This window comes from Thamnophis elegans, chromosome 5 (genome assembly GCF_009769535.1).
Source record: "Thamnophis elegans isolate rThaEle1 chromosome 5, rThaEle1.pri, whole genome shotgun sequence".
In the NCBI taxonomy this organism is placed as follows: domain Eukaryota; kingdom Metazoa; phylum Chordata; class Lepidosauria; order Squamata; family Colubridae; genus Thamnophis; species Thamnophis elegans.
Window position 1 is genome coordinate 78,551,500 of NC_045545.1, and position 11,588 is coordinate 78,563,087.

The following is an 11,588-nucleotide window of genomic DNA, read 5'->3' on the forward strand; positions in this document are numbered from 1 at the left end:
ACTGGATCTTCAGTGCAATACTATGATTTCAGTCTCTTGTTTCACTATTAATGAAGTAAACCAAAATAGTTATTGGTAAAAGACATTTGTATGGGGCGGGGGGCTTCAAGGAATATCTGGTTTTTTTTGGCCATATATATGTTATGATTCTATCATGAAATGTCCAATTACTTGTACAGGTTTTGCAAACCAATGCTTCTTGTATTGCAAACTAAGTAAATTTATATACCACAAACAAGAATCAGTTAGTTCATTTAACCAGAGTTCCTCTTTTCCCCTTCACTCCTGCTTCCTGCTATCAGTTAATCGTGTGCAGCACCAGGAGGCAGCCCAGACCTGCTTGGACTCAGGTCATCTACCCACAGTCTCCTTTGCTGTTGTTTTTTGCAGCATTACTTCTATTTTAAAAACAAAAAAAAAATCCACTCTGCATCGTCCATAGACTAACACAAGAGAACTTTGCCAGTTTTCGCAGCTGATTATGGCCTCGACTTGGAAGAGTTGGATACAATGGCTCCTTGTTCCCACAAGCATCCCCCTCTTTTTTATCCAGATCCCACTCCTATGTCAAATCCTCTGTGACCTTTTTGCAGTGACCTCATCTGGCTTCAGAACATCTGATGAAACCAAATGTCCATGTTTTGCCCCTGCCTTCATCTCCCAAGGTTTGGCCAAATGCTGAACTCTCAACCAGCAACCAGGAAGGCCCCAGATGAGGTTGAAAAGGTTTATGGAGAGAGGGTTCAAATTGGCAGAGGTGACACTGCAGTTAGGGTTGAAAGCCCCATGGATAACATGCTCTCCTTGGACTCTTCACGGGAGATCTAGCTTCCCATCAATTTACATTCCCTTCCTGCTTTTGTCTTTTCCCCTAGTATTTTTCTCTCTTCTCTCCAGTCTTTCTTTCCCATTCAATAACGAGAATATTTTTTTTTATTCACTTTCCCCTTATTATTATTTTTTAAAGACCTACAAAGAAACAAGAGAACAGCCAGGTACCTTGCTTGGCTTCTCCCCAGGCCTGGAATAATTAAAAAAAAAAAGAACAACATTTCTGTTCAGCTGTTTTGAAAGAGTAAAAAGGGGAATTTTGGTGATGACTAGAGCCGTAGGCCCATTTTGCAAAATAATGGGCAGGATCAAAGCCACGTGTCAAAGAGAAAACATCATTAATTCCCCTCCATAACTCCAGGCTATATGTGAATTTCATCGACAGGGTGTTTTTAAAATTGAAATGAGTATAATAACTCTATTTTAACATCAATTGTTATTACTGTTGTTATTATGTTCACAACTACTCAGCCAACCATCATTGTGGCAATAATAGTATACTATATGAAATGGATTTTTTTAAAAAAAAATCTACGGTACCACTCAGCATAATGGCAGTGCTTGGCTAAGGAGAGTTGCAATCCGAGCGACAGCAGGTTGAAGACGCAACCTTCCCATAGACTTCTATGGTGCCTCTATGCACCAACAGTCTATGAATAAGCGAATTGGTGATAAAGAGGCAGAGTAAGAACTTGTGCCTTTGATATTGACATTCTTTATGTGTTTCTTGCACATGGTGGGGACTCATTCTTGTTTAGTGCACAAAGATGCCCAATTAAATATTACTGGATGGCACAAGCTATAAAACACATTTTTTTCTCTTCCCCAGACCATTAGCAAAGGAGGCTTTGCCTTAGCTGTTCTCCTTCTCCTTGGTTGTTCCAGCATAGTGTTTCCCATCTTTTCCCAAAACAAATCTTGGTGTATCAATATTCTGCAATAGGGGTTCCTAATTAGAGCCAAGGTGGCGCAGTGGTTAAATGCAGCACTGCAGGCTACTGCTAGATCAGCAGGTCAGCGGTTCAAATCTCACCGGCTCAGGGTTGACTCAGCCTTCCATCCTTCCGAGGTGGGTAAAATGAGGACCCAGATTGTTGGGGGCAATATGCTGACTCTCTGTAAACCGCTTAGAGAGGCCTGAAAGGCCTATGAAGCGGTATATAAGTCTACTGCTATTGCTATTGCTATTGCTAATTCCCGGTTAGTGGGCTGGCAGTGGGCCATGGCCAGTGATGGGATTCAAATAATTTAACAACCGGTTCTCTGCCCTGATGATTTCTTTCAACAACCAGTTCACCAAACTGCTCAGAAAGTTAATAACCGGTTCTCCCAAAGTGGTGCGAACTGGCTGAATCCCACCACTGGCCACGGCATGCCATCAACCGGGCTGCACGAGCAAAGCCCCATCCGCGGGATGCAGGCAGCATGCAAAAACCACATCCCCTCCAGTCTGCAATCTGAAGAAAACCTTTCTTCATGGAATTGATCTGTGGTGTCCAAAAGGTTGTTGCTCTGAAACATTCATGATCTGGATGATGAGCTCCTATTGGTGAAAAAGCAGTGGGCATGCCCGCTTCTCCTCCATTCCCTGAGTACTATTCCATTTTGGCTTGCCCTGTGACCAAAACTAGTTACCTTGTTTCCATGAAAGCATCTGCCTAGTATGTAAGACTGTGCTATATTTCACAAAGCACTGTTCAGACATCAGGTGCATTCCTTATGTCCATTTGTATACCACTCTTCTAGAAAAGGTCCCTAGCCTGGTGATTAACATGTTTTCAAAAAGCCCATAGACCAGTTTGTAAAGAAGAAAAGGGCTTCAAGTGATTAAAAGGGGATTTATATAAACATGCTTTCCAATTTTTTTTACTACATTGGAGCGAAGCTGTACCAATTTGCCTGCTCTAATAGCATTTGGCATGCTGCATGCTGCATGGAACAGTTTCAGGTGCTGCCAATGACAGCTGCCAGCACTTTCCATTCCCTTGCAGTGCTTAGGATATTTGGAAGCTGGATGAAAGTGATAAGGAGAGTTCTACCAGTTTCCTCTTCCAGCCCAAATGAAAGGGAAACAAATACATCTAATGTACTAGAACAGGGGTGTCAAACTCAAGGCCTGAGGGCTGGATTAAGCCCACAGGCTGCTTAGATCTGACCTGTGGGGCCGCCCTGCAAAGTTTCCAGGGCGGCCCACTCAAGCTCTGTTTTTGCTGGCAGAATGCTTGGGCCACTACAAACACCCTTGAGATGAATGACGTTGAGCTGGCCACGCCTACCTGGCCCTTGGAGGTCAAACACAACCCATGAAATTGAGTTCGACACCCCTGTAGTAGAATATCAATCTCCTGAGCCACACAAGGAAACAGAATACAAGTACAGACAGAGTACTTGTAACATTGTTGGCCTGTCATTCAGGTAATTGGAAAGCTGCCCAACGTCTCTTTTCCACATTTACCAAACTTGTCCCATTATATGTTGAGACAGGGTGGTGGTGGCCACTATGGTGCCTTTAGGACCAGTGTACTTCAACTCCCAGAATTCATGAGGAAGTCATACTAGCTCAAGAATTCTGGGAGTTGAAGTCCACTCATTATAAAGGGGCCATATTTGCCCACCCATGCTTTAAAGAGATTGACTGATGTTATGTTCTCCTGCCAGCTGGTGATCCTAGGTTGTTTCAGGATGGTTGAGACTTCTGAATTGGAGATTTTTCTTAGCTTTTTTATTAGATATTAAAAGTTTATGCTTGCTTGTTTGCTCTTTCTGTAATCATACCTATTGCAGTGAAAATGCACTTTTTTTTTGGATGATAATTACTTTATTGATTGAAACATGCATATAACTCCAAACATTATGGCCACAAGTGCAGCAATAAAGGTGTCATGAAGAAAAAATTTCCAAACCCTCAGAAAATAAAAGTACTTAAATTTCAGTCCAAAAGAAGAGACAAATGACAAGATGCTTACAAGAGGCTAAAGCAGTGTTAATATGAGTTAGGAAAAAAATTCCTATTTTAACATCATTACAATTATAGACTCCTTCAAATGTATTTTTACGTCATTGCTTCAGAAGACCATCCCAGTGTTTTAAATCTCCATTTTAATATAAAAAATTAAGTAAATGCAAAAAAGCAACAGAAAATACTAAAGGTTAAGCTGAGACAAACTGCAGTTTTCATAGTCCTATATATGTATATGAATTGGGAGACAGTTAAGAGGAGGAGATACAAAAGTGAAACTGTTCTTTCAAGAAAGCATAAACTAATTTCCACTTACAATACTGTAGCATAAAACAGTGCTGAAAAAAATAATTTGTTACATAATCCATGGGCAATTTACATTTGTTTGTACAAAGTGTAAGGCCTTCAAGATGTGTGAACCATCCAGGTGTGTAAGATCGCTCATCAGAGCTCCTTAAAGACTCTAGTTTTGCATTCAGGCTTTGGGTGTTCTGGTATATTTGGCAAATAGCTCTGCAAAAGGGGTGGCTGCCTCTTAAAACTCTGCTAGTTTGCTTAAAATACATAAATTGTGAATATTATTCTTATCCGTTCCTAACCATAAAGTCAATCAATTTTTAGTATTATGTTGTAAGCCCCACTATTTTCTATGAGCTATAATCTTGATTCTGAAATAACAGTTGTAACCAAATTTCTAAACAAGTGTGCTTAATATTTTTCTGACAAGCATTACAAGGCATACCTCTGATTTAGAAAGATAATGAACCGCATTTGTTAGCACTGAGACTTTGTTATTTTTTTTAAATGAAAAGGATCCCATAATGGGCAACAGGTAGCCAAATGTATACATGTTTCATTAAAAACACTTAATTCTTAATTACAAAAGCACCACAGATTATTGCTCTAGGGGGAAAATGGCAAAAGATCTCTAACACCCATAGTAAAAACATCACTATATGCACCAAGACTTACACCTCTGAAAAGCAAATATATGGAATGCTTGTTCAATTTTATAAATACTTTTGTTTTCCAAAAGTTGTGTTAATGACGCTTTTTTCCCCTTAACTTGACAATGTTGGGAATTTCTAGAAGTACTGATACAGAAGGAAAAAGTGTTCATATATAGTTTATCAACTCATTGTAAGTCCTAAAAAATTAGCAGAAAATGCACTTTTCAATGTCACAAAAACTATTCATATGGCTGCTAATATAGCTAGGTAGCATTTGTTATCGATAGTAAAATTCCCTTTTACTCAAGTCCCACAGTGTTCAGCTGCAGTGTATAACTAAATAGAAGATTAAAAATTTATAATACAATGCTATGTAATTTCTTCAGAAATCATCCCTATTCTATGGCAGGACTAAGTCTCTATACATTAGCAATCTTAATGTTGTATACTATGTTAATGTTGCTACCAGTTGATTTATTGATAAATCTATGGCTAAATTTTGATATAATTTCAATTATGTATTTAAAATGGCTTTGCAGAACCCCCACATTGAAAAGCAATTTAGCATTAAAACAGTTCATCACCAATATTTTTGGAAATTAACTTTTTCATTGTTTTTATGTTTTTTGCTAGTTTAACTGGGTGAAATTAGTTCAATTGTTTTTAAAGAAGGAAGATTTATTTAGAAAGAGTTTGAAACTAAAAAAAAAGCAGAATAAAAATTATATCATCAGAATGCAACGGAAAATGCAGAACAAAGGAATGAAGTGTTTGAATGATTGTTATCTCTTTTTAATGTTTGCAAGAGTAATGTATGGGAACACAATAGAGATAAACAGTGTAAAATTCAAAGGTTTTTAAAAATAAGTTAATTAGATCCTGTTCCCACAAAACATTAGAGACTAGGTTTAACTGATGAAACCAATTGGCAGTGTGTTGACCATAAAGAAAAGGAAGTACTTCACACAAGTATAATTAACTTAAAGAACTTGTTGCCACAGGATGTTATGATGGCCACTGGCCTAAATAGTTTCTTGAATGAAATTGAGGGGGTGGAGAACCACATATAGAGTGAATGTCATTAAGAATATTTCCAGAAATGGCTTGGTTGATTTTGCTTCTTTTCCTTTGTTAAATCCTGTGGGTGTTTTATTCATTAAATTGTCAAAAGCACTTTGTGAGCAATGACCAATTAGTCAATGCCCAAGGATATCAATGGGTTACAGAGCCTTCTAAAATTGAGCAGCAGAAGGCCAGAAGGATGAGAGAAAAGAAATGACTAGAAGAAGAGAGAACTCTTTTGAAAGCTAGACGAAAGATGGGAAAGAAACTCCCATGTCTTAGGACTTTTGTGGCTTCTGTAATTCGCAGCCTGGTGTGGCCAGCCTGACAAATGAAAAACAAATTCTGTTTTAAACATTCACCATCTTTATCACAACCTGGAATTAAGGAGAAACTTCATAACTGTGAGAACAATTAGCCAGTAGAACAACTTGCCTTCAAAAGTTGTTGGTGCATCACAGGAGGTTTTTAAGAAAAGACTGGACAGCCCCTTTGCTGAAATAGCATAGGCTCTCCTGTTTGAGCAAAGGGTTGGACTAGAAGACCTCCAAGGTCCCCCCACCAGCTTTATTTTGAATTAAATTAAATTATATTCTTATGCCACTTCTTCCAAAGAACTCAGGGTGGTATTCTTGGACATTCTGTCTAGTTAAACTGAATGTGAATGGCTGATCCAAGTTCACCAACCATGCTTGGATTGGAGATGAGAGGGGAAAGAAATATTCCAGAATATACAAAAATTACATTAAAAAAAACCTTTTAATCCATGGAAGTGTTGAGAGTTTTAATTGCTAAGTAGATTTCAAGATGCAACCTAGATTATAGAAAGGAAATAAGAATTATCTCTTCAAAATCTTACTTTACTTAGAGACTGGGCACCATGCACTCTGTTGAGTCCATTCTAGATCACTGGGCTTCCTCTGACGATTGGAGGTGACAGCAGAGGAGGAGCATTCTGGGGAAGATCAGAAACCATGATTATAAATTATCATAATGTCTTGGGGTACTGATACAGTATGGCATTATTGCAGGGCATTTTATAGCAATAGCAATAGCAGTTAGACTTATATACGCTTCATAGGGCATTCAGCCCTCTCTAAGCAGTTTACAGAGTCAGCATATTGCCCCCAACAATCCGGGTCCTCATTTTACCCACCTCGGAAGGATGGAAGGCTGAGTCAACCTTGAGCCGGTGAGATTAGAACTGCTGAACTGCAGATAACAGTCAGCTGAAGTGGCCTGCAGTACTGCACCCTAACCACTGCGCCACCTCAGCTCCTCATTTTGAGCAGTTGGCATGGCTTCAACCCTTGCCTGGATTTTGAAGTCTTGGTTTACCGGGTGGTGACAGGGCCTATTGGTAACACTGCAAAGATATTCACATAGAAAATTGCTAGTCATTTAAATGATGAGAACAACGATCATGGTGTATTGGAGAGCAGCCATAACCTCAAGGAACAGGAGGAAGAATTGCAACAAAGCAATGGTCAGACAAAAGAAACAAAGCCAATGGGGGGACTTTGGCCTAGTCCCTCATTCTCAGCCTAGGAAGGAGGTAATGGCAAACCACTTCCAACAACATTGTCAAGGAAAATGCAGGGATTGTCCAAGCAGTCCCCAGGAGTCAAGACTGACTTGAAGGCACACAAAAAACTCAACTCTTCTTTATTTAGCGTAGGTGTTAGGAATATAATCTAACGGTTGGGTTGGCAATATATAAACCATGTAACAATGCTATACCTGTTTCTTTAAATCATACTCTAAAATGTGATTGGTTGCTGTTTTCCTCAATCAGCCATAAAAGGGAGGGAGAATGACTGTTAGCTCTCTGTTTTTTAGATGCTGGGCTGATCTGATCTGAGTGTTTTGGAAGCTGGCTGTTAGAAAGTGCCGTGAGCTATTGTAAGTTTTGCAACTGCTAGCAAACTTTGAGTACTGAACTGATTATATGATACTGGATTATTTGGATTATCCCTTAACTGAAAGACATTGATGTCTGACTGTCTTATCCGTGTATGACTTGGACTGTTTGATGGGCTCTGATACCTCTATTTCCACGAAAGTAAAAGCCTATTTAAACTGCAGTGTCTCTGTATGCTGGTTTGTGTGTTCTCCAACACAACTCTCACAATGCTTCTCTGAACGTACTCGCTCTCCCAATGGGGAGCTTACGTAACACTGGTTATGGGCCCAGGTTATACCAGACGTAGCTAAAGGAGAGTTGGTGTTGATACGCAATACCATATACGCTCAGCAATACATGAACTTATAGTGGTTCAAATGTTAATATCCAGTTCACCCAGCCATTCAAGGACAGGGTGGCCTATGTTGAAAAAAATCAGACATTGGGCTCTTGATGGACACAGTGATTCACCCTTATAATAAAATACCATTAGCATTGAAGGCTTTGGTTTTCCCAGTCTAGTCTTCTTTGTGTACCAGTTGGACAAAGCAGCCTTATTTGTTATGCTTGGGAGATCCAAAGATGAATGAATTGCCTCATCCATTGCCCTGTTGACTAGCATGAGTAAACAAGAAACTTTAATAACTGTTTATAATGCTCAGCAGCCCAGGGATGAAATTGATCTATACCCGTGATGGCGAACCTATGGCACCTGTGCCCAAAGTGGAACGCGAAGTCATGTCGCCCGGCACATGTTGCCCGTTTGTCTTCCTGGTTTCTGGTGTGCATGCACACATGATGATCAGCTGTCCTTTGCAGGCACGCTGGTGCTGAAAACTGGCCTGTGCATTTCATTTCATTTCATTTCATTTATTATATTTATATGCTGCCCTTTTCCCCCGAAGGGGACTCAGGGCGGCTAACAAATCAAATCTGGGAAGGGGAGGTGCAGACAAAAAATAAAAAACAAACATGACAATACATAATTTAAAAACACACAACAGTCATACCATTCGAGATGGGGCAACAGCTCTTTAGCCCCAGGCCTGTCGGAACAGCCAGGTTTTAACCAGTCAGCTGATTGTCGGGCACACATGCATGCTGGAATCCGGAAGTTCGGCACTGACAAGCATGTGCGTGACATTTCCACGAAACCTTTTTGGCACTCGGTGCTGAAAAGGTTCACCATCACTAATCTATACAAACCTCAGAGCTGGTATAGATTTTAACAAAGAGAGATGATGAACTGGGAGGCTATGGAATATATCTCACCATGAGTCCCAAAGAAGCCCAACTAACTGAGATCATTTTAGGGGGGAAAAAAAGAAAGAGAGAGAACTATCAGTGGAGGACCAGTGCCACATGTAGCAAGCTTCTCTGGTGAGTGTGCTGGAATTCATCAGCTGACAGGAGCCTGATAACAGATGTTAGAGCTGAGCCTTTGAAATTTAACAAAAGCGTCCTTGTAGTCAACGGTTTAATGCTTTGCATGTCAATCTAGACAGAGAACTTCATTAGCTCAATATGTACTTTTGTTTAGTTAAGGGAGATATCACATTTTCCAAATACTGTTATCCAGTAAGTTAAATCTGATATCTATGTAAGAGCCCTCCCTTTCTTCTTTGTTTAATTGCTTTGCAAGTGTAAAAAAAAACCCTCTGCAGGTTATTATCATATGGCTCTGAACCACTGGTAAGCAGCTGTTTGGCTAATGTACACGTTTAAAGCACAAGCAAACAGGGAAAGACCCATTTAAAAAATAGGAGAAATTATTGTGGCTTGATTTGTCAACCACACTTTCATTGAAATCTTTACAAAAAACCTCAGGTAGGACACCTATTTTGCAAAACAGAAGAATCACGTTCAGTCCTGTTGGAAGAAATGTCCTTCTGGGTTCGGCTCCAAGTGGGGAAAAAGACACTGGAGGCATGGAGGCTGCTTAGAAAGATGGTTTAATGTTTTAATGGTGGACAGGACCGCATGGCTGGAGGTCCTGGGGAAAAAGGGTGATCACATGCTTCCAGGTGTTGGGTGAAGAAGAAGAAGGGCCGAGGGAGGGGCTTGCAGGGCTTTTTATAATCTATTCGGCCCCACCTATCTGCCTCCTGCTCCTGTGCAAGAAATGTATTCTGATTGGTTGTCAGACTCACATGGGGCCATGCAGGGGCAACGCTCTAGGCTGAGTTTTGAATACAGGTTTGGTTGAGTTCTCAGATGCCATGTGGTCAGTTGAGAAAAGGGCCAATATTATCATGTCTTAATCCCATCCCCCTGGAGCTGAAGGGGAGAACTCTTTATTATGTAAATGGACTAGCTTAGGTTTTAATGGCTCATGGACAAAGTGGGTGAGGGCAGGAAACTGCAGGGAGAATTGCTTTGCCTTTTTGAAACATGTTTCTTCCTTTTCACATCCAGAGAAACATAATATTCTGCCTTTTCAATATTTCCTAGGATATTTTGCCTTTTCAATATTTCCTAGGATATTTCATTTTTCTGGGAGAAGGCTGGGTGATAACTCCCTACAGTCCTTTGCATGTTCAGGTAGAGATGGAAAAATTCCAGATACAATTGGACAATCCTACAGCCAAACAATGAAGTAGACAATTGGAAGGTGATTGATCAATTGATCTGGAACAAGGGAACTCCTATCACATTTCCTATATGAATAATGTATAGATAATACATATTGGTGCCAATAACTTGTTTCTTTTGGACAAAGATATACTGTATATGTCATTCCTTGTGTAGTAAGAATTTGGATGGGACAATTCTAGGCAAGCTGCCATCTCTTAATCGAACATATTTCCCAGGGTTGCAAGACAAAAGGCATAGATAAATGTGTAGAGTAAGACTGCTGGAAGACTTAAGCTGGAATGGCTAAATACAGGTCTCATATTTCCTTGAGGCTACCTTTGATTACTACTCAGAAGCAAAGGATGAAATTTCCTCCCAGTCAATATGGAGTAAATGAATAGGAAGTTTATTAATTAATTAATTTAAATAATATGCCACCCATCTCAATTCAATCAAGCTGAATTTTAAGGAATACAATTGATGTCTGTAGAGATTCTCAATCATCCAAGTCATGGCTATTCCAAAGACAATACAGTTAATGGGAAAATATCCCCTTATTTAAGCTGAGATAGCACCCTTATTCAAAGTTAGCCCATGAGGAATACCTGGGTAGCTCCGCATTGTCCACCTGATACCATCCCCCTACTTCGCTCAATAGTAGATCTGACCTTCACTTTAGAAGACACGGAGTGACTATTTCCTTAAAACTGAAGGCAGATAACCAGATAGGCTATCCACTGTCCTGAAGACAATACCAGGTCTTCAACTTACAATCATTTTTTAGTGATTGTTTGATCACTAAACTGATTTGAAGTTAAAACCATGCTGAAAAAAGGAACCTTTTTGACCATGCAATTAGGACCATTACAATGTCCCAATAGTCACGTGATCAAAATTCAGGCACTTGAAAACTGGCACATATTTATATATTGACAGTTGCAGTGCCCTGGATCATGTGACTGCCATTTGGAAACTTCGCAGCCAATATTCAACAGGCAAAATTTGGGAAAGCTGGATTTGCTTAATGACCACATGATTTATTTAATGACTTTTCGTAAAATTGGGCATAGAATTGCTTAACAACCATTTTATTTCGCGAAAGATGTTCCGGCCCCAAAGATGGTCATAAGTTGAGGACTACCTGTAATCTATTACATGCCTTTCTTTTTCCAATCTTTTCAAGTTAAAATAGCTGTTTGAGGTGTAGGAAGTTAGCACCCACTCCTCTCCTAGAGAAATGAAATATCCTGGGAAATATTGAAAAGGCAGGATATTATATTTCCCTGGTTAAGAAATGGAGAAACATTTT